Source organism: Microtus oregoni, unplaced genomic scaffold (genome assembly GCF_018167655.1).
Source record: "Microtus oregoni isolate MIOR12 unplaced genomic scaffold, Mior012 000003F_ref0000135, whole genome shotgun sequence".
Lineage (NCBI taxonomy): Eukaryota > Metazoa > Chordata > Mammalia > Rodentia > Cricetidae > Microtus > Microtus oregoni.
The window spans coordinates 27,021,202-27,042,410 of record NW_024543062.1 but is presented as its reverse complement, the minus strand read 5'-3'; the positions used below and the strand labels follow the sequence as shown (position 1 = coordinate 27,042,410).

The window sequence follows — 21,209 nt, the reverse complement described above, 5'->3', positions numbered from 1 at the left end:
CCCTGCTAGGTGAGAAAATGCACGCATGGTAAATTCTGTACACAGCATACAGCGATCACTCTGGAAGGGGCAGGTATCCAGGCCTTCATCTTCCCAAGGCCCTTTTAAGTCAGAAGTCGGTGGCCACGCCCTCATTACAAAACACCTTTCCTCGTGCTGGAATGTCAGATCACTTAGGTTCTAACCACAGCTGTATTTATACTGTAAATGAACAGGATTAAAGAACACAGAACGGAGCTGGTGAACTTGCTACTGTTTGCAGTTTGCACAGCCACAAGGTCGCTCTTGGAGCCACAGAGGCTCTCCTCAGTCTTATTTAAAAACAGATTGCATGTTCCCAAGTCTTACAAAGCACAACAAGACACAGCCATCCCCCCTTTGAACAAAAGATGCCAAGTTGTGCCCCTTTAAACAGTACCCCAACAACCAACTTCCACAGTCTCTAATTTGCAGCCGTTTAAGATCCAAGTTGAAGCCATCTCTCCCACGCCAGCAAGCCAGAGCCCCAAGCCTGCCTCGCCCCCACAAGTCAGCAGGGTGTGCTGACATCCGGTGCCTTGGGGATCCCAGAGACTTGCTCTGGGTCCTGTAGTAGACCCCCTCAGGCAACCATCTCCCTTTGCACCTGCAGCCTCCTGAGGCTGTCTTGGACTTTCTCAGACTGAATCCACAGCTCGGCAGGATAAGTTTGAGCTCAGAGTCAGGGTGGAGGAAGACTTGTAGAATCTTGATCCCTGTGGCCGGAGGATCCAGGTTGGGGGACGAACCCTCTCTTACACTGTTGTTTGGGACAGACTCTTTTAATATTTTACAATATTGGCCCTCAATTTAAAATACGCCTTGGGTGTAGCCATTGAGAATTTGGACTTTCTCCTTCAGATAAACCATAGAGATCACCAATAGACACACACATAGACAGGTGGACGTGCACAGCTCTCTGACCTCATCAGACACGGTTCTTTGTGCAGTGGGTGTGGGAAGTGCAGAAATTCAGAGGGTCAGTGGAGTGTTTATTCACAAATGGGACATTTAGGTCGCTCCCCACCCCTGCCAAGGCTCAGGAGACATCACGGAAGAGATGTGGAAGGGTTTAAGAACCAGAGGTTGAGGAGAACTGGCACGAACCCTTGGAGACACCCACAAACCCTTGGCTGTCTGTACTGGATTGAGCCAGTTAGCGTGGGACTGTGGCTGCACAAGTCAGCTTACAGCATGGAATTGGGAGGGGTTTAGGAGACCCACCCCTCACCGAGCGATCCTGACAGTTCATGGCTTCTGGGTGAGAAAGAGCCAGTTCTCTTTAAGGGTGTGGCTCCTGACCAGTGTGTCTCCTGACCATGCTCCAGGGCACAACAAGACATCCAGGAGTCTGTGGGTAGCACAAGTCAGAGCTGATGGGCTATGAGAGAGTGAGCAGGGTTGGGGGGCTGGGGCTGGGTAGGGAGGTGGGGGGATCTGGGAGGAGTTAGGATGAACCCAGTCAATATATACTGTGTATATATTTTGTGAGTTCGAGGCCAGCCTGGTCTATAGAGTGAGTTTCAGTACAGCCAGGGCTACTAAGAGAAAGACCATCTTGAAAATAAATAAAAAGAACAAAAAAGATTATGTTACTACGTTTAATGTGGACCATACTAACCAAGGACTATATTTACTTATATATCTAATTTGCCTGTCCTTATTTCCATGTGAACTTGAAGAAACCAAGTATTTCTGGATACGAACCCAGGCCCTTGGCATCAGTAGCAACTTCTCAGGAAAGGGTGGGATTTGGATGTAAAAAAAGAACTTTACTTTTTGGATATTCTTTTATAATTGATTATTGATTAATTGCTTTGATTATTTTTAATATCACTTTTCCCAAACAGGACAAGGTCTTTGATGCCAGGCTGTCTACTTGGCTTTGTGATGGTGGGAAAGGTCCTCAGCCCCTGAGTCAGTGCCACCGTCTGTCAGACAGAGATCATGGCAGTGCTGGCACCTGTGTGGATGGAGCGAGAGGAGGGTTATTAGGGTCTTGGTTTGCTTTGTTGTTGCTGCTGTTTTTAGATAATCAATAAACAGGGGAACATAGCCAAGGAAAGGACCCTTGTGCTCCATGGAGCCGATTCTGACTCTTGGACATTCATCTTTCTACTGTCTTTGGTATCTGGTAAATACATGTTCTTTGGGGCACTTTGTGCTCTGTATATATGAACTGATCCTGATTCCTGGGAGAGTGAGCATCTGTCCCCAGGTCACCAGCTCCTCTTTGGAATGTAGAAAGAGCAGCACCGAGGATGCTGGGATGTTGAGCCTGAGAGACACAGGCAGAGACACTCAGGTCTCAGAGCTTGGTAATAAGCCAGGACTGAGAGGAAGGCATGGAGATGTCACTGTGTGCCACGCTGGGAGAGCTATAGGGCTCTGTCCCCATGCTGGAAGAGATGAGAGGACTCACGGATCTTTCGCCTTGTCTTGGCTTCACAAACTCAATTACCAGAGCTAGCTTAGCCACCTGTATGCTACTACATCCATCATGATGACAGAAAGTTCCAGAGTTCAGAGCAGAGGCTTTTCTATTGCCTTTGGCTCATCTCTCACCCTGGCTGGGCCTGCCCCATCACTGGGGAGAGGTCACAGCATGAATCTGGAGCCAGAAAGACAAAGATTTGAGACTTAGGTCTACTTTCTGCTACCTTCTGATTCCTCATCTGTGAGGCAGGAATGTTGAGGGCTTCCACCAATGAACCACAGAAGACGATTAAGTGGGTGTGTCCTCTAGGGGGTTATCTAGGACTTTGGTGTACCTTTAGAGTCACTTTAGGCTAGTTGTCAAGACATACGAAACTCAGTGACTGAGAATTATTTACAAGAGCCAGGGAATAGAGCCGGTGTAGACGGCCATCGACAGATAAGTGGATTAAAGAAAACATGGGGTATGTGTGAGTGATGGAGCTTTTCTCAGTCATAAAGAATAAAATTATGCCATTTTTTTTTCAGTGAGATGGATAGAACTGGAGAGCATCATGTCAAATGAAATAAGTCAGACTCAGAAAGACAAATTGAGGCTGCCGTGTGCCATGAATCCATGCCATCCAGTGTGACCCCATGAGACCCTACCTCAAAACACTCCCCCCCCCAAAAGGAAAGGATGGAAGAGATTTACAGTCTTTTTTCTTATGTGAAATCTAGATTAAGAAATCTTTAGGATGTCACTGTAGAAAAGGGACTCTTTGAGGGAGGAGGAGATCAGCAGAAGAGAGGGGATGTGGGGTGGCTATAAACGAAACACATTATATACACACAGGGAAGCATTATACCAGAGCCAATTACTTTGTACAATGATTAAAAACACCCTTTGGACTCTCCTTCGATAGTGACGGTGAGACCTGGGCTGTGCTCAGGCTCTGATTCTGTAGCGATGGGAGGAAATTTCAGGCGGGCCACAGAAGCCCAGGCAGGAGCTATTCTAGGTACCGTGTGGTCGACTCTTGCTGGTGGAGCAAGGCAGAGGAGGGAAGTGGGTTCTGATGGACCCAGGGCGGAGGGAGAGGGTGGCGTCCTCAGAGATTTCTTGGCTCAGCTTCCCCACAGGTGGGGTAGAAAACCATTTCCTAGAAGACTGCAGGCTTGTGTGATGGGAGGAAATCATAACAATGTGCCAAAGGCGTTTGTGGGACTGTGCTTCCGGAGTCCGGTGCACCGTTTGATGGCGGTCTGCGTGATCGCAGGAATCAACAGTCTGTGGTCCTTGACTCCCACTATTCTGAGAGCATACGGGGATGACAAAAAAATACACTTGATTTGGTTCATTCTCTGGCACGGTCCCTATGTGGTGGATTGACGTTCCGCCTGTTACCTAACAATCTGACTCAATCTTCTGGTGAATTAAAAGGTAGTCAGGAGTAGTTCCCGAGGATCTCGTCAAGATTCAGGCAGGTAGATACTGTAGAGGACACTTTGCAAACCATCGTGTCAGCTGTAACGACACCGTTGGGTCCATCTCTCTGAGGGGATATTGAGAATGGCATGCCCCAAATTGTAGCTGAGTGTTAACTAAAGACTCAGTAAACTCCCCCACACCCGCCCCAACACACACACTCCCGGGGGCGGGGGGGGGGGGGGGAGAGAAGCTAGGCCCAGATGTGGGGAAGTGGGCTCTTAGAGGGAGACAAGGTAAAAACCTATATTTTAAGGCACTGTTGGAATTGATCCTTTAACTTCAATGATGCCTGTAAACACGTGGCTGTAGCCATAGGATCCTGAGTTAGTTACAGAAGAACCTTAGCAAACAGAGAATCTGCTAAGCGGAAAACACAGCAGCGAGGAGGAAATGTTCCTCTCAAAGGCAGCTGTGTTCATGATAACAATAAATTAAGCAGGGTCAAATCTGAGTGAACTCTTAAGGCTCCCAAACAGCAGCGTGGGTGTAGGGACAAGGACCCTGGACAGGAGAAACTAGTCCCAAAGGCAGGCATGGGCCCAACGTGCACCTACTGCTCGTAAGGCTCCCAGACAGAATGAATCTACTTTTAATTGAAGAATTTAATAACACAGTTCACTCTCTTCCTAAAAGATAGTCGCCTGGAAGCATTATTTCTGAATACATGTTCAACTTTCAGAAATATTTTCTACTAATTATTTATATTTAAGCATGTGAAATGAATAGTATTATGAATGAATTCTATCAATTCCAAATGTTTTGCCTTCAATAGTCTGAACATTTTTCATATAAAGAGTCTTAATTTTAATTTAATTAATGAGATGGGGTCTCGTGTGTGCAAAACTGGCCTTGAATTCACTGTACAGCTGAGGATGACCTTGAACTTCTGATCCTCTTGCCTCTGTTTCCAAGTGCTGGGATTACAGACATAAGCAACCAAGCCTGATTCATGTGCTGGAGATCCAAGTAAAGACTTCTTGCTAGGCAAGATCTTTACCAACTAATCTCCATCTCTAGCTCTCGCAGGCTCTTTCTAATTGAACTTAAAAAAAAAAATCCTGAAAGACACAATATTTTTTATCTCCTCTTGGTAGATGGAAACAAGATGCAGAGACGCTAAGGAAGGCAGTTGAGTTTGTCTATATCTGTAGTCTCACTCTCTAGTCTCTTTCCAGATAGTACTGCATGCTCGTGACTTAAGAAGCCTGACCGGAGAGTAGACTGTGTCGCAGTTCCGGGGACTGGAAGGTGAGAATGACTCTGGGCCTTTCACTGCAGTCCTGTCTGGAGTCTGAGGATGTCCATAGGGCTCAGGGACCTCAGAACGCCGGGTCAAGTGCCTATGAGTTCCCTCAGGGAAAGAGTCTGCACACAACAGTTTTCCAAATGCTCCAGGTAGCAACAAGAGTTCAGGGGAGAAGTGTGTGCGTCAAAGAGTTTGAGATCATAGCTGGAGAGACTTCGGAGAGTTTCTCAGACTTTCAGAACTAGGTTCAAATTCAGGCCCCTCAGACTCTGCCCATTTCTTTATCTTCCCGTGATCTCAAAAAGTGGGCTGCAGACTTTTGGACTCTTTCCATCTAGGTGCTTCTTGACTATTCTAAATGAGCCCAAACGGTTACAAATCGATTCCCTTCCCTTCCTAGTGAAGGACATTCAAGTGTTAACTGTGTTTTAGGATGGAGAACAGGGTGTGGAAGAATTCGCAGGTGCTGTCCAGGTGGATGGATTCTAGCCACTTCAGAAAGTAAATGTTTCAAAGGTCAATTTCACGATTATGCAAGAAAAGCTGTATGTCAGTGTTGTGAGGGAACGATAAAGCATAATATAGTATTTTTAATTAAAAGAATAAAATTAACATGAGGCTCGTGGGCCCAGAAAACCCTGCTATAATTCCCTCATCAACTGTTTTTATTGAGCAATTACTCCCCTCCCCCCACAACAGAACCCAAACACTTAAACAACCAAATGAGCCGTGAGCTTGGATGCTGCTTGCTTGTTCCTTGGGTTTATTTCATCCTCATGGAAATGCATGGGTCTAGGTACAGCTTAGGTGCTCAACAGCCCAGGAACCGAGCCTTAAAATCGACAACCCTTAACAGAGCCATGCCAGTGAGGATCGCCAAGGACTGGAGAGCCCAGGATGTCCAGTGCCTGGCACACCTGCCAATGGGAAGGGTCAGCTGGACTTTACAGGCTTGGGAAACCAATTACAGATTTAGAAAAAGGAGAGTTGAAAAAGAAGGGTCTTTGGGATAGTTGGCCCTGCCTGTCACGGGGACACTATAATAGGAGAGCTGGCGCTGCCACTGCCCCCATGGGAGAGCTGACCCAAACACTTGGGACAGATGGCCTCACCCCAAATCATGGACAGGGGAGAGCTGGCTCTGCCCCTCACCTGAAGGGGTGGTCCCAATGACCCAGACTAACCAGCTCGACTACCATCCAGACACACATTCTGGGCCTTGGATTGGCCCATCCTGACAGTTGCCCCGTCTTTGACCTGTTAGTACACAAAGGGACTGGTCCTACAGAATGAGCCCTGACTCAGGGCGACGGTTGGACAGCCAAGAATTTCCATGAGCTCTCAGCCCAGAGATGATGGTATCCCAGAACCCAGAGGCCTTGACCCAGATCGGTGACTCACTGATGAACATTTTACAGGGTACACTGCATGATGTTCCCCATGCTAAGAAAATGAAGAAGTGTTGGAAAGATGGAGGAGCAAGGTGGGTGTTTTGGTTGTTTTGTTTTTAACTAATTTGGGGGCATACTACAGGATTAAGGGATGGATATGGAGGGACTGGGAAGTGAGTGGAATTGGGGAGCATGATGTGAAATTTCCAAAGAATCAATAAATAAACATGTTTAAAAGAAAAAAGAAAAAGAAAAAAAAAAGAGAGGTCTCTGTGAAATCACCAGAGACAGATGCCTTCTAATGTCCTGCTCCCCAAAGTCTGATCCACAGGTCAGCATCACCATCAGAGACACAAACCCCTAAGAGCCGCCCAGACTCCCCACTTTAAGAGCCTCAGATTCCTGCGCACAGAGCCACCAGAGCATTTGAGACACAGGGGTCTAGTTTATCTCTGAATGCCCGGGCACTTTCGGGCAGTCAGTTCCTCAAAGCCTCAAGCAGAAGACTTCCAGGCAGCAACTGTGAAGCTAACTGTGTTAGCTTGAACCACACAAAATTGTCACCGTTGGGCAATTCTGTGACCTACAAAGATGACAGTTTCAAATGAAACTCCAATTTCAGCTCAATCTACATCCCATTCCAAACAAAATCATGTCTTATCTAGGATAGGAAGGTTTAAAAAAAAGGCTGTGACCAGAGTCTATATAGAACGGCCCACAGGTATGTAGATGAGCCGTGTGTGGTTTACAATGTTAAGTTCTTCCATTAAAAAAGGGGGGTTTTACATAATATTTATGGATATATTGGGCCTTCTTGTGTTCATTTCATGCTTAGATTTCTTCAAACACCCTGTCCTCCATCTTAAGAGGCAGGTGAGGTGGTTCCCCAGGAGGGGAATGAAGTGATTGACTGGAACTCTTTGGACTATTTGAGGAATTGAGGATAGTCAAGAAACACATAGGTAGAAAGATGCTGGAAATCTACAGCTCAGCCTTAGACAATTGCAGCTGTCGAACACAGCTGGGCTGGGTGGTGGTGCAGATAGCATCTGAGTTCTTGGTCACCATTGGCCACCACACAGCCTCCCTCAAATCTCTGTTTCCTTCCAGGGCTTTGGAGGGAAGATCTAATTTAAGTTTTAAGTCCTTATAAAGTAGGAGTTTTCAGAGGAAATAGTGGAGTCACCTCTCGGAACTCCTTAAGAGCCAAGAAGTGGCTGGGTATTAGGGTCCCTTGGAAGACCAAAGTATCTCATGAGGTCTTCTGCTGGGGCTCAACCCCTGTCCATCTCATGCTTCTGGCTGAGGCTTCCCCTAACTTTCCATGCCCTGGTTGGAATCCACCACCATCTGTATGCATCCTACACTGGACTCTTACTAGGTCAGCTCCCTACCATCCAGGACTCTTGCTAGGTACCTGCCCTATCTCCTGCTTCTCTAACCAAGCCTTTCCTATTGTAGCCTCTTTGTTCTCAATGAGGCTTTTTCTCTTTGGTGTCACCTCAGTCCTGACCGTCCCTAGAGCAGAACAGATTCCAGTCTTGGTCCTTCACACAGAGGAAAGAGGTCACCGGGAGTGAGGGGAGGTCAGAGTTGTATGAACAACTCCACAGAGCTCGAAGCAAACACAGAGCTTGTGGATATGGCCGGGGTGCCACACTGGCCTGGGAGAGGGCAACTTAGGAAGCAGCTCCAGAGGGAACCGCAGGTTTGCTGCACCTTTTCTGCATGCTCACCAGGAGGCCCAGAGCATGCCTGCGTGATGATGAACCCGGAGAAAAAGGGCCGGATAGCGACTCACAGAGCCGGGAGTGACCCTGTCACCAGCCTTCAGAAAGACCCTCAGTCTTAATTAAAGAAAGGCTGCCTGGAAAAATAATGACTCTCTACTAAACTTGGGGGGGGGGTGTGAGTTTTCCAGGAAAAGAGGGGGAAAGAAAAGGTGGGAAGAGAGTGGGCATTCAGGAGTGTATGCATGCCTGTATATGTGAAGAGATGGCAGGAAATAGGAAAGACAAATTATCAATATTTATTTATTTTTTAGAGAGGGTCTCATGTACCCTGAGCTATGAATATTATTCTTCTAAGAGATCAGGAAATTGGATGAGAAATTTCACTGAAACTACACCCCCCAACTTTTTATTAGGAAATCATGCACACAGGCACGCGCGTGCGCGCGCGCGCACACACACACACACACACACACACACACACACACACATGTGCACACTTGTGTACTTAATGAGACACAACAAACAAGGTCTTGCTGTTTCAGCCAAGGCTGGCTTTGAACTTCTCCCTCCTTAGCCTCCTGAGTGTTGGAATTATAGGTGAGCATGGATGACCCGCTAGGAAATATTTACACACAGAAACCTTAAACGAACAAGACACCAGCAGCCTCCAAGTTTCCATTAGATCCTATAGCTGCTCACGTACATGCCTTGGCTCATCCGCCCCCATCAAAGCACCATGAGGCCTTTCCTCATCTGCCTTCAAGCTACTTATGTATCCAATTGTCTGTCATTTACCCATCTCTCTGTCCATCTACCTGTTTGTCTTAACTTTTCTGAAACCCAGGCCTTGCCTATGCTTGGCAAATTCTCTTCCACTGAGCCCAACCCTGGCCTTTATCCTTAAAATGAATCATCTTAAAATAAATTGGAGACATCACGGTGTTTCAGCCTTGAGTAATGAACATAATAAAAATAATTATAACATTGTATAAACATAGTATGTTAATATTAACAATCATTAGTAGAACATTACTTATGATTATGTTTTTTTTTTTTTGGACAGGCTCTCCCTCAGTAGTTTCGGCTGGCTTCAAACTTGAGACAATCCTTCTGCCTCAGGCTCCTGAGTGCTAGTCTTTCAGGCACAAGCCATTAATGTCTTTGTTTCTTTGTTCTTAGAAATTTCACTTAATACTCAACAGAGTTTTTGTTTGTTTTTTTTTTGGTTTTTTTTTTTTTTTTTTTTTTTTTTTTGGTTTTTCGAGACAGGGTTTCTCTGTGGTTTTGGAGCCTGTCCTGGAACTAGCTCTTGTAGACCAGGCTGGTCTCGAACTCACAGAGATCCACCTGCCTCTGCCTCCCGAGTGCTGGGATTAAAGGCGTGCGCCACCACCGCCCGGCTTTGTTTGGTTTTTTAATTTTAATGTCAATCTGTGCAGGAAGCTAGAGTCTTACCACTTGAGAGAAAAACTGACATCTTACCTCCCAGCTACGGGAGTAGTGTGTCCAAGACCAAGTCCAGGACACACGTCTTTGACAGTAGCTTTGGTTTAGACTAGGAATTTAGCCTGACCACACCCAAGTCCGTGTTTTCTTCTAGCCAGCGTTGTTATCACAACCCTCCCCTATCTTTCACTCCCTGAGGTTTCCTGTTTCTAGAATCCAGGAAAAGGCACTAACTGTGGGAGATCTGAAGGAAAACTCACCCTTTGGGAAGGTCAGTCTGGGAGTTCTGGGGGTTGAACTCTGGTCCTTAGACTTGGCGTCAAACCTCCCCCTATCTGCTGAGCCATCTCATCGACCCTGTCTGTTTTTCCTCTCTACTTAGACTGCATTTCTCCCCACACCAGAGTTCCAAGTGTCTGGTAAAAAGATAATAAAATAATAAAAGCACCTAGATAATCCCCCAAGATAATAATACTCCCCCCACCCAGCTAGGAGAGCTATCCAGTCCGGTGAACAAACCTCTGTCGTGCTTTGTAAGGAAACAAAGGGGTCTCATCTCCGAGACTGCGTCACAGGAGGGGAAATGAGAGGCAAGCTTTGCTTCATCATCAGGCTGTTCTTGACTCTGTCGGCTACCTGAACGCTGGTGTGTGATTGTAATTGGATTTCATTTCACTTGTTGAATATTTCAGGGCTACAGTGTCAAACATCAGAGAGACAAAAGAGCCCAGAAGACGTCAGGTGCCACTGAAATCTATACTTTTTTTGGGGGGGGGTACTTAAAATTCCAGGATGGAAGGCAGCCTGACGAGAACCACATGATGTTTTTACAGCTATATGAGACTGACTGACTGACTATACACACCCCAACGCTTACATCTAAATACTGGCAACTGGATGCCCCTTAGATGCTATGAGCATCCTAGAGCAATGGTTCTCAACCTTCCTAATTCTGTGACTCCTGAATACAGTTCCTCATGTTATGGTGACCCCCAGCCATAAAATTATTTTGTTGCTACTTTATAACTGTAATTGAAAATACCCAACATGTGACACCAGTGGGGGTCTTGATCCATAGGTTGAGAACCATTGTCTTAGAGGCAGGGACCATCTTACCCTTTCCTGATGCCACCCCCTCTTTTAGGAAGTCTCACTGGAGTTAGAAGTTCAAGGTTTGTTTCTAACCCTCGTTTATAACAAAAAATCAAATCCTTAAGCTGAGAAACGACAGCTGCTGCTGTCTGAGGCTGAACAAGCTTTTGATTCCACACAAGCTTCCTTCCTCGTGTTTAATCAGAAATAGGTTCCGGAAAACCCCACCTCGTTTTCAACTTGACTGCAAGGTTTTAATAAAAAAATAAAAAAAGAAGAAGCCATTTCTGAGAATTATTTGATGTTGAGATGTTGGGTCAATGTTTCTGGCAGAAGCTGATAAAACTTTGGAGCACCTCTGCAAGCCTAGAGATTTGTTCCAGGGACTTTTGCCACAAACTCCGGAAGCACAGTATGATGCTCCAGACTCAGGACCACCCAGTGTGATGCTCCAGACTCAGGACCACCCAGTGTGATGCTCCAGACTCAGGACCACCCAGTATGGTACTCCAGACTCAGTACACCCAGTATGGTACTCCAGACTCAGCACTACCCTTCCTGGAAAACCACCATCGAGACAAGGTGGCACCAGGTACCATGAGACACTAGGTACAGTGTGAGACAGCGTGCACTTCCCTGTTGAACACAGAAATCATGTCCCTAGCAAAGGGTTTCTGACTTCCATTTGAACAGGAAACTCTCCCTTTGCGCATAACTAAGGGATCCTGTCTGAGGAATGTTTGTCTCAGGTGAGCAAGAGAGCACTGATGCTAATGAGGCTATGAGGGCAGCTAGCCTGGGGCTTGCAGCCCAAACACCTTTGAGGTCAGTCAAATGGCACGGACCATATGTGCTGGTCCTGAGATGATCTAGATCCATAAGCCAAATCAACTGTAACAAGAGCGTATAATAAGAGCCTATAACAAAAGCCTCCCCCACCCATCCAAAACCAAAATAACAAGACACAACTGTATACCAGCCACAGTATCCCAATAGGCATCTGGGTAGATCCGCCATGGATTCCTAGATCTCCATTTCACAGGCAGAAAATGGAGGTTGAGCATGAGGTTAAGGCTTAGACCAAACAACTGGCCAATGGAAGGGGTCTCTTGCTCTCTGGATCCTTCTTCTTGCTTTGGCTACTGGATTCTGTCCCTTTTCACAATGCTGCCCCACTGACTCCTCCTGACAGCTCACACAGTACTTATGATTTCATTGATGACACACCAAGGGTTGGGGAGCTCAACTCATTCATCCCCAAGTCACTGAGTCCCTGGATGCATCCCAGAACGATGCCCCTATTGATTCTCTGTCATACTGAGTCTTGTGATTTGACTGTGGCCAGCAATAGTGGAAGATGCCCTGTTGCCAAAGAGATTAGTGAAAATTGGGGTACCATCTCCAATAACCCTGCCTCTGAGACATCCCCCCTGATGCCCTCAGCCACACCACCATGGCAGCAGTGAAAAAGTACCTCCCATCACCCCTAAAGAAATGTCACACTCGGCACAGGGCTTGCTAGATGACCCACTGCCTGATCCAGCCAACCTTAGGGTGGTCATACCACTTGTATCACGTACCTGCCTATGGACATGTAGCGTTAACACACACAATGTCACATCTGGCAAATGAGGGCGTATGTTGTGGGGCCACCCATAGCAACTGCCCTAATTCTTGTCTTTTCTCGTTGAATACCGATATGGCAGCATGTGTGCCCACAGAGCCCTGCTAATGCTCACACTGGGGACTCAGTGACATTTTCTGTGGATGGGTTATTTGTGTTGAACAGCTCCGAGCTGGCTATGGTGCCTGGCATAGCAGGTTAAGTAGCCTTCTTCCTTCCCAGGCTCAGAAGCTTGAGATCTGCCAATGCACTGAAGATTTGCCAAGGCTGGGCCAGGGCTGAGAACAAAGCAAGGGCTTTGGCGAGACCAGTGACAGTTCAGTGGGAGCCTGCTCGCTTGATCCTGAAGTTATTCCTGATGGGCCACTTTAAAGAGGAACTTTCCCCCTGAAAGGATTAACCACTGGACTAATGCTTAGTGCTTGATTAGAACTCAGGACTGAGGTAGGAGGAACCCCCAACAGCTCCCTAATTTACAGGGATGATCAGAAGAGAAGAAACCCTGCACCACCCATGCCTGACTCTGGGGACTCTAGTGAGAAGACAGCATAAAATATCATCCACAAGTTCTAGACAAAATGCCGAGATGTGAGGCTTAGCCCCTACTTTGTCAGAGAAGGGCTATGTGACTTTTGACAAGTCACAAGCCTTCCTTTGTCCTTAGCATCCCTCCTTCACAATGAGGTCAGAAACCGAGGGCTTTAGAATCTTCTAGAAGAGCTCTGTCTAAATGCAGTTACTTCATGTCTCCTGCAGGAGACGAGGACTCTGCAGAGGGGTCCTGACATCTCTGCTTCCAGCTTGTGGTTCTGATGATGCCAGTCGGCTGGGCAGGCATTTGACACTCACCCGATTGGAAGATGTCTTAAGCCCATCAGACATCAGGAGACAAAAAGCCAAGACTATACAGTCTGCAGCCTTTGCCTTGTTAACCACCCAGTCCCACACTGTTTTGGGGTGGGAAAAGCGTGCCCTTTTGTGGAAACAGCCAGTGTAAAAATTGCTCTTGAGTTGCCAAATTCAACCTCTGAGTATGCCAGCTTCTCTGGTGAGCATACTTCTTGCCTGTGGTTCTTAACTGCATTCCGAAGCACACCCACCCCTGCCGCGACCTACCCGGAACCTGACAGCCAAGAGCTGTCGTAAGACGCTGGGGACACAGACTCACGGACACACAAATATGAAACAAATGTCTTCGTGCTTACAAACGTAGGCAAGCTGACCCCCCCCCCCCCCCCAAGTCATCTCTGTGAACGCTGGAAGTATTTGGAACACTTTCCCCTAGTACCTTGGACAGCTCCTTGCTGCTTGATGTAGAGACCCCTTGGGGACTTTCTACTTTAGAGCACTCCCCAGGCTCTCGGCTTTTCCCCAGGGCTGCTCCTCAGAGATAAAGCCCTTAGGGGCTGGCATTGGCCATTTGGGAAAAATGAACAAGCGACAGGAAGAGATTCTACATCCCATGTTTACTCCAGAGCAGACCTCCCAACCTGGGTTAATTCTCTTTTATTTAAAAACTAAACAAAACAACAACAACAACAAAAAACCCCAACAACTTTAACACACTGCGGGTGTTTCCAGAACGCCTCTTACAGACATCACAATATCATCAAGATGGCTTCTTGTAGGAGTGATTCTCCCATTTAACAGATAACAGGACTGAAGCTCAGAGATGTTAAGTGACCAAATGGAAGATTACACAGCCATGGAGCAATCTTAGCTTCAGGCAAAAATCTTCAACAGGTCTCCACTATGCTGCTCGGGCTTTCCCTGCATGTTCTGGGTACTGTGGGGAGGGATTCCCAGACTTTATGAAGCCTTTTGGGGGGTAGTCTGGTTGTGTAGATGCATCTGGAAGTGGGGCCATGTACACAAAAGAGGGGCACAGATCAATTGGCTATGCATGCAATCCCTCCTCCCCCCATTTAGGAAGCCACAAACCAGGATGGAGGTCTCCTTGCTTTGACTATGGGCAGCTAGCTTGGTTGGCCCTACCTCAGTTTCCATATCTGGAAAGTGAGGTTCAGGTAGCTGTCCTAGGTATTGGGGAAGTCAAGATATTCCAGACACATCCTATATGCGGTAGTAGCCTGCAGCATAAGCAAAGAGACGACATGTCCCTCAGTTTCTTCTGGAATCTGGACTGGGGTGGTGGCATTGGCGATCGTGGGAAAAGGACTTCCTTTTGGAAACCTATGAAGAATCCTCAAACCTCTCTGCTGCGGCTTGCAAGGATAAAGAGTGGCCATGACCCCTATTCCATTCTGCCATACACCCCAAGCTTAAAAAACAAACTCCAAAACAAACCCCACTAAAAACAAGAGCAAAAATCCAGCCAAGAAAATCAATTCTCCAGGAAGCTGTTAATGCTCCCCCCCCCGACCTGTTATTTGCACATCCTAGTTTGAGAGGGGCTGGACAAGGGGGGGGGAGTACATTCCTTCACACCTGCCCTAGAGAGTGGTCTGAAGGGCCAACTCCTTTTTGTCTTCCCCACTATTGGGGCAGACACTCCCTGGGCGCCCCAGGCTTGCCTGCATATCACACCTACCAGCTCACCCTCTACAGGGTGCCTCTAGAGCTCCCTTCCCAATCTGTGAATATGTACATGTGTGAAGCGAGGTTTGGGGTTCCCCATGAGTCGGACAATGTTTTTAAAGAGTCTCATCTGCCGCAAAAATGGGATACATCTCCCCAGGGGCTGCTTGGGAGACGGAGGTGGGCACAGCCTACATCACCCTCCTGACCCTCAGTTTGGTCTATGGGAAATCACAAGATGCCGAGACCCCAGGCTCTGTCACAGCTGCTTCAGACTGAAGCAGCAATATCTCCCTCGCTGAGCACCTACCCTCAGTTTCACTGCGACATTTACGATGTTTGAAAGCTTTGCCAACAGATCTCCAGGAAAGGGCTACGTCTCTATTTTACACACGAGAAAAATAGTCTTGGAGAGGGGAAGGGACTCACCTGAAACGGTAGCTTTAGGATTAGAACCCCAGGGGGAGTCCCTCTAAGTCTCTGCCCTGGGTGTACTGCCCTTACAAACCTTTCTTGCTCTAGACAGCGATGTCCCCCGCATATAGACAGCTGCAAGTGCTGAGACCACCTTGCCCTGAGGATGGAGGTGAGCCTTTTATTTCCTGTTCTTTAGGGCACAACCCAAGAGTCCTGTGCTAGACTCTAAGACCCAAGTGTTCACGAGTGATCAGGGAAGCCAGATCTCCTGGGAGCCCTGTCTCACTCTCGGACCACTTGGATGAAAAGCTGTGCATAGCAGGGACCCACAGAGCGTCTTCATTTGGCTCTGGGAACCATCAGGCATTCTTAATAGTCTCCTTGGCAGGAGAGGTACAACTTTCCAGATTGGAGGAGTGAGAACTGCCTTACTGGATTGTGCCAGTCTGTAGGAGCGCCGGGCTGATGGGGCAAAGTTGGAAAGTCAAGGAACAACACTCTAGCAAGCCAGCCTTGCAGCCCCTGTCACCCTCTGGCCATGCCAGAGTCACCAACAGGGTCACGGGTTTGAGGAGGGTGGTAGCGGGATAGAGGAGGAGAGGGTCTCCCAGAGGAAGAGGTAGCTTAAAGTTAAGGCCTCCGCAGGTGCCAAGGTCTCTAGGGTCATGAATCCCCAGCCTCAAGTTACATGCACTCCTAGGGTCGTGAATCCCTGTCATTGTGACACGGAGGTTGGGGGTATCCGGGGAATGGGGTTGAGAGGGTCCTCTGCCCTTGTAAAGTTGGAACGATGTGGCAGGACTCATCTGCCCAGGAGCTCACAGTCCGGGGATCCGGGTCTACCCCATTATCAAGAGAGCCAGGCCGCCAAGGAGAGCCAAGTTGGGACACACACAGTCGGAGCTAGAGCACTGGTCTGAGAGAAGGTATGTGGAATACACTGGGTCCGGGGCAGAGAACTCACCTGCCGCCGCCGGAGCCCGCGCAGTTCCAGGGCTGTGAATCTCGCTGATCACCCTGTCTCCCGCGCCTCCTTCTCCCGGGGCTGTCAAGCGTGCAGATCCAGAGCTTCGCTCAGCTCAGCGGCAGGATGCTCCAGGCTTCGGCAGCGCCTCGGGGTAGGAGCTTCCTGAGCGAGCGCTCCCCGCCCCCTCCCGGCCCCAAGCTCCCGCCTCGCTCCGCCCTAGCCCAGCCAAGTTCAGGACTGGAGGCTGCCAGTGTCCCCACGCGCAACCCGGCTCACCCTAGCAGCAGCTGCCTCTGCCTTAGCTGCTGTGCTAAGTAGTCGCTTGTGCCCGCAGCTGCATCAATAAGCAGGGACGGAGCAGTGAGCGCAGCGAGGGTCGTGAGGGGGAATTTATTTCTTAATGTCCCTGCTTTATCCTATCACCGCTGAAACGAATTAGTGGTGACGTCCAACCGGCTGGTTTATGGGCGTGGGGAGGGAGACGTCGCAACCCTCATTAAAAGGGCCGCTCTGGGCTTGGAAGCATACATCTTTTATGTAACCTAATTTCCATTTTTTTTTCTATCAGAAAAAAAAAACATACACACAATGACAATTTTGGGGAGCCCGAAGGGGGCTGGATAGTGACCACAGCGAGGAGGCAGGCTGTTTTGGTCAGGGAAGGACCTAGCTGAGGCAGGTGGTTGTCTCTGTCCTGTGTGTTGAAACATTCCTTAATGGGATAGGTAGAGCACAGCCCCTCCGGGCAGGGCAAGAAGCCCCTCGCAGAGCGAGCAGAAGACCGCCTGGGTTCTGGCTCTGGTTCTTCGGTGCGCAGACGTTCTAGAAAGGATGCCCGGTTCTGGTGTTTTTCAGGGCAGAGTGTAGGTATCGCTTCTGGGGGAGAGAGGGGTGGAAAACCCCCGGTGGTCTTATTCTCCTATGGTCTGGAGACAACAATGCCAGGAGAGGCCAAGGGCTGGGCTGGGGGAGGGGTGGGCTCAAAGAGCTCTTCCCTTCCTTTCTTAGGGGCTCTAACATATGGGTAACCATATAAACCCGTCTCTAAAGCTGTCTTTCCCTGGGCAGATTGCAAGGCGGTTTTGCATTTAACTGTCGCTGCTGCTCACACACTCTTGAGGGAAGGAGTGTGGGGTGTGTGTGTGTGTGTGTGTGTGTGTGTGTGAGTGTGTGTGTGTGTGTAGAGGGGGTTGCACTCAAGGAAGGAGAGGAGGATTTAGACCCAAACACGCCTAGACACCTGGCTACTAGCTTGATCTCCATTTAGTCTCTGCGAAGACACTGCACACTTGGAGTATAATCTCACTGAGATCGAGAGCCAGCTACCCCTCCTTGTTGCTCACACATGGTCGTCAGATATTGTTACATGTCAAGCCTGAGGAAAGGGGCTATGACCTGGAGGGATGCAGGAAGAGGAGGGGAGAGAAGCACAAGAAAAACCTGTGGGGTGTGAAGAGTGTGTGTTGAGGCCTGAGAAATTCCACTGGCCTTCCTACTTCCTGACTGGGTGTGCCAGTTCCGAAGTCTGCTTCCTGAGCCTCTGACGTGGGTCTTGGGCTGTGGTGAGGCTGGTATAGTCAAACGATGGCAGCAAAGCCCTTAGTTTAGCGTCTGGCATACAGTACCTGCTCTGAAAAGACCAGCCGTTAATAGTGTTACTGACCAGAAGGATTGACTATATGTCAACGGGTAAAGGAGGGTCCCAGAAGCGAAGGTTGGAGTGAGTCCTTGCAGCCTGGGCTCAGTCCATCCTGGGCCCAGCTTCCTCCTCATCCTTTTCAAAGTTGAGTACTGGGCTTCCATGGTGTTGGGTCTCAACACTGCTCCCTCAATTACCATGGCAACTGGGGAAAATCAGGAAGCCAGGAAAGGAGGCTGCCTCTTCACTGGGCTGGCAGTTCACCTGCTCCAGAGACTCGCGCCAGCGTGCTGTGTATGGGAGTTGGGGCCAGCAGAGGTCCAGAGGGGTGGTCAGTAGGGAAGGCAGAGCTGTGGCATGTGGGGTCAGGGCCAAGGCTGGGCTGTGCCAGAAGAAACAGAGTTGGCCCGCTGGGGGAGGAGGCAGAAACCCACAACCCCCAATCTTGTCACTGTTGCTAGGTGTCCTGGTGCAAGTGATGGTGAGTCAGGACCCAGAGGTTCTGGAGACCCCGCTGCAACGACAGAGCCAGAGTCCAGCGGAGGAGCTTACCACCACGAGGACGTGGGTATCATTTCCCATTTTGCTGGTTTTGAACCAAGCCCTTTACAGACACACGGCTCGTGGAATTATCACCAAAATGACAAGAAGTGGCTTCCTTTCCTCATTCGTGCCTGACAGAGGGGGGCATTAGATGCTCTGAAGACAGAGCCTCTCCAAACAGTGGGTAAGAAAGTAAATACAAGAACCCAGATCTAGGGCTGGAGAGATGGCTCAGTGGTTAAGAGCACCCGCTGCTCTTCCAGAGGTCATGAGTTCGATTCCCAGCAACCACATGGTGACTCACAACCATCTGTAATGAGATCTGGCGCCCTCTTCTAGCGTGTGGGCATACATGGAGGCAGAATGTTGTATACACAATAAATAAATAAATCTTAAAAAAAAAAAAGAACCCAGATCTAGGCTGGGGCGGGGGAGGGGGGTGGGCATGGCTCAGAGGTAGTGCTCCTTCTGATTGTGCATGAGAGCCTGGGTTCTATCCCCAGGACCCCAAAGTGCTTGGTGTCTCATAGAGAAAGGGGGAGGGGAATGAAGTCAGTCACTGTGCTGGGATCTTAGTGTTAGGGGGAGGAGTGACTCTTGGCCCCGGGAGCCTCCTGGCTAATGTTGGGCAGAACTAACTTTCCCAAGAAGTGCAGGAAAACAAGCCAGAGGATCTTGCCACCACTTAGGTGGCTCTGAGCAGGGTGATAACAACAGTCCTCCAAATGCTCCTTGGATGTGGTGACCTATGAGGGTGCTATGGCTTGGTTCTACCAGAAGCAGCCTTGGGCATTTAGGGGTAGATGACAAAGAGGTCGCCTTTCTCCGTCTGAGAGGGGCAGAGTCGGCTGACACACATCCAGACATCTGCTCCCGGCGTGGGGTCTCACTCCAAACCCCTGCACGGACAGTGGGTGGATAAAACCCCCGTCAGTATCCTCCACGGTCCTCTGCTAAGAGCTGGCCCAGGCGAGCGGAGGGAAGAGGGACTTGGTTTGCTTACTCTATGTGGCTGCCACCGAGGGCTAATACATTACCCAGGGCTAATGAAAACACAATTATCTTCTTTTGGCTGCAGAGAGGGGCTAATTTAATAGGCTGCGATCGAAAGGCATCTGTTGAATTCACCCATCAGTGAAAACACTTGAAGGACCCTGGAGGGGAGAGGAGAGCGCCGCTGGCTGGCTTGCAGCTGTGTCCAGGCTGTGCGGTGCCTACAGCTCAGATAGCAGCAGCCGCCGAAGGCCCACGGCAACCCCAAGGTGTCTGTCTGTCCAGGTACAGACCTGGGGGCTCCGTTCCTGCTGCGAGTTCTGGGCTTTTCCTTTGGCACTTGCAGCCTCAGTTTTCTCACCCATGCAATGGGATTTAATTATTCCTCTTTCACTGCAACTTCAGGAACTTAACTTAGGTGAGGTGGTGGGAGAGGAGGGGTCCCAGCATATTCTATGTGTTTAATAAAATGATCACTTCTCTTCCCTGACTGCACAGGCTGTACCGAGACGTAGTCTGCACAAACACTTTCTTTTCGGAGAAGCCGTTGCTCTACGCTACCCTCCCACACCTAATACACAGTACTTTCAGGAATATTTACAAATTCAGTGTTAGACTGGAAAGATGCTCACAAGGGTGGACGCTCGCAGCCACTACCACTTGCTACTCCAAGTCAGTGGTTCTCAAAGATTGCTGCTGGACAACTAGGTCACCATCCCTTGGGAACCGCTTGACCATGCTCACCCCACACCTATTGGAGCAGACACTCAGGGCTGTGTTTAAAGACAGACTCATTGTGGGTTTATGAGAATGCCAGTGCCAACCAAAAGCCAAACTCACACTTGTTTGAATATGTGAATGAAGGGACAATTGTTCATTTAGCCAGGGTTTGTATATTCAACGGCAACTCCCTTATTAGACACCAACTGTATTCACAGCCCCATGTAATGAAGTTCTTGAATTCTTTTTTTTTTTTTTTGGTTTTTTGAGACAGGGTTTCTCTGTGGTTTTGGAGCCTGTCCTGGAACTAGCTCTTGTAGACCAGGCTGGTCTCGAACTCACAAAGATCCGCCTGCCTCTGCCTCCCAAGTGCTGGGATTAAAGGCGTGCGCCACCACCGCCCGGCAAGTTCTTGAATTCTTTCGGCCTCTAATCTACGCCCACATTCCCTCACACCTCAGTTCTGAGGAATGCCCCTGAGTTACAAGGGTGATGACAGCCTCAGGGCTGTCCCTTTGTTGCCATGGCAATCAGAGCCTCTCTGTGCCCGAATCAACTCTGTTCCTCTCTCTGGGTGAGAGATACTGGTTTCAGCCACAAAGTTAGCTAGCGTCTGAGCTCAGCCCTGGGTGTTTGCCTGGGAGTTGTCACTTCCATGCACATTCTATGAGACTCCATGCCCATCAGTCCCTTTTGCAGTTGGAGAAAGGAGGGGCCTCGGAAATGCTGTCTGGCAGAGTGGCCCAAACCAGAAAGTTCCAGAGCCATCTAGGAGCAGCAGCCCGTGGGTGGCTGATTGGTTTTTCCCTCCAGCTCAGGGATCATAAGAGGGGAAGCATTTCATCTAAAGCAGCCTTGGAGCCAGCAGGCTGGCAGGCCAGACAGGACCCAGTATTGAGAACATGGTTATCTGAGAGGCTGGTGTCCCTAGGGAA

At 48.9% G+C, this 21,209-nt stretch overlaps 1 protein-coding gene across 4 annotated transcripts in view; it reads right to left on the bottom strand.

Moving 5' to 3' along the window:
* The window catches only part of Nos1 (nitric oxide synthase 1), a 108,521-nt gene extending 91,830 nt beyond the window's left edge, over positions 1 to 16,691 (bottom strand). For 3 of the 4 annotated variants that reach the window (XM_041648223.1, XM_041648221.1, XM_041648220.1), the window contains exon 1: positions 16,377 to 16,690. The gene's annotated coding sequence lies outside the window, so the exon portion shown is untranslated. Of the gene's footprint in view, positions 1 to 16,376 lie in introns of all 4 variants that reach the window. The other variant, XM_041648222.1, reaches the window with a different exon arrangement.
* Between the last annotated feature and the right edge of the window lie 4,518 nt (positions 16,692 to 21,209).